A 2483-nucleotide genomic window follows, 5' to 3' on the forward strand; every position below is an offset into this window, starting at 1 on the left:
TTAAAACTCAGTTCTGTGTTTGATGGACCAGTTTTTATCACCACCTCTGCGACACTGTAAAACCTCACATGATTCAGTCCGTCCATCTGTCAGTTAGTCAGTCAACAAACAGGTACCGTGTGCCGAGCATTTTCCAGGTTCTGGAGACACTGAAAGCGGAAGACAAAGAGGTCGGCTTTGCGGGAGCTGACGAATGATAATATAGCTTCTCCTCCCTCCGGTGCATAGTGGAGAAAAATAAATCCAGGGAAAGGGTGAAGGGGTGTCGAGTGAGTGCAGGGCTCTAATTCACTGAGAGAGGGATGTTCTTGCAAGGACTTAGAGGACAAAGCGGGGCGGAGCAGGTGGTGGCAAGAAGGGCACAGCAGGGGACCAAGCAGTGCCTCACAGCAGGTCAGGCTCGGGAGGCGGGAGGCGTGGGGAGGGGGCGCTGCGGCCACAGAGATCGGAAAGGACTTTTCAAAATATTAAGTTGTGTTTTTTTTTTAATTTTAAAAACAATAGTTGCCACAGAGGTTGAGTAAGGACAAAATCAGGGAGTACTCAGGTGACCAAAGGTTGGCACGGCTGGGACACAGCCGCTGTGATATGTCGCAGGGAGTCCCGCGGGGGACCTCGGCTCTGGCGGGCTGTGTGACCTCTGGACCCGGCCTGTCAGAGGGCACGAGAACCCTTGGGGCGCTGCAGCCCCAGCGCTATAATTACTCCCGGGATGAGAGGACAGATGGTCCACAGAGCCTGGCGGGGGCCACGCAAGCTGTGACCCAATTTGTCAACTCTAACCTCTCCTTCAGGCACAGCCCTGTCATCTCCTCCATGGGAGGGGTGGAGGGCACAGGGAGGGGACCTGCAGCTGGGTCTCTGAGGTTCTGGTTGGTGGGGGGGATGGTGGGGACTGGATTCCGTCTGCGGGGCCCCATTTCCTCACTTTCCCCGACACTGGCCGCTGGTTGGGTCTGAAAGCGAGACGCGGAGGGTGGTCTCGGGGGGAGGGCTGTGGGGGGACTGCAGCCAAGATGCCCAAGTGGCCCTCAGTTCCAGCTACTCTCAGATGACACAGGGCCGGGCGCCTGAGTGCACAAGGGCCTGTCCCCTCTCTCTGGATGGCCAGGCCTTAGGCGGGGAGTAGGGGAGGCCAAGACCCCAGTTCCCAGTTAGGGTCTGCATTCCAGTCCTGCTTCTGCAGAGTCCTCGAGACTCCCCGGCCCTCCCCAGGGACCTGCCACCCTCTCGGGGGCCTCTCCACCTGTCCTCCTGGGATTAAGCACTGCTGTTCACTGCCAACTCCTGATTTCGTGTCTCGGCCACCACGTCTACCTGAGCTCCAGCCCCGGCCGGCCACTTCCCTGCCCTCTCCCAGGAGGCCCTGCAGTGGCCAACCTCGTCCCCGCTCACCACGTCCTTTAGCGCAGTCGGAATGACGGCGACCAGACACCCGATGCCACCAGCTCCACCCCTGGTGCCTCCTGCCCCCACCAGGCCATCCCGAACCCCTCTCCTTCCCACAGGCTCCAGCTCACACCCTACCTGTCAATGAACGCTCTTGGCCTCAGTGTCCCCACCTGCAGAATGGAACTGGGGGTGTATGAGTCTTCCCCTTGGCAGGATCATTCTCTGTGTGGGGGGCTGTCCTGGGTGCTATGGGTGCTGAGCAGCCCTCCTGGTCCCCACCCACTTCATGCCAGGAGCACCCCCAGTGTGAGAGCCGCAGATGTCCCCAGATATCACCCAGTGTCCCCTGGGGGCAGTATCACCCTGGGACCCTGCCATAGAGGGGGCTAGGCACAGGGCAGGCATCCTCAGTGGGAAGTTGGCTGTCAGCCTTTGCTATCGATGGGAAAGCAGAGGCCCAGAGAGGGGGAGCGACTTGCCCAAGGTCACACAGCTGGCGAGAAGCAGACTCGAGACGCAGGCCCAGAGCCCCACTCCCTGTGTTCCCAAGGCACCCTCTGGCACAGGGACCCTTGTCCTCCACGGGACCCTGACTTCTGCAGGCCCTGTAGGCCCAGGAGCCCTCCGCCACACCACGAACTGCAGGCCAGCGAGCCTGTCATTGAACGGATGAGGTTGAAGGGCCTGAGGGCAGCCCGCGCCCCAGCTCCCTGCTCACAGTGGCGGGGCTGGGGTGCACAAGGGACGTGTGTTTCAAGGGCAGGTTTACTGCCACACATGGCAAGCCACAGCGGAGGCCACAGAGGCCTTCGAAGGGTGGCTTTGGTTGCCATGGGCAGAAGGAGGGACCCGCCTGGAGCAGACGGGGGCCGACCCGCGTGCACGCCTGCCACCCAGTCACGCTCTGGGTCTCTGTCCCTCCTTCCAGAACCCAGAGTGCCTGGCCCTGCGCAGGCCTGGGGGCACCACGGCTCCCTGGCCTCTGTGGGCGCATCCTTCCCGTTGAGGTGTCCAAGTCAGCGCTGTCCCCTACATTCCCAGATACGTGCAGCCACCACCACCCTGGTTCCAGCACACTCTGTCACCCCTGA

Source organism: Pteropus vampyrus, unplaced genomic scaffold (assembly GCF_000151845.1).
Source record: "Pteropus vampyrus isolate Shadow unplaced genomic scaffold, Pvam_2.0 Scaffold212, whole genome shotgun sequence".
NCBI lineage: Eukaryota > Metazoa > Chordata > Mammalia > Chiroptera > Pteropodidae > Pteropus > Pteropus vampyrus.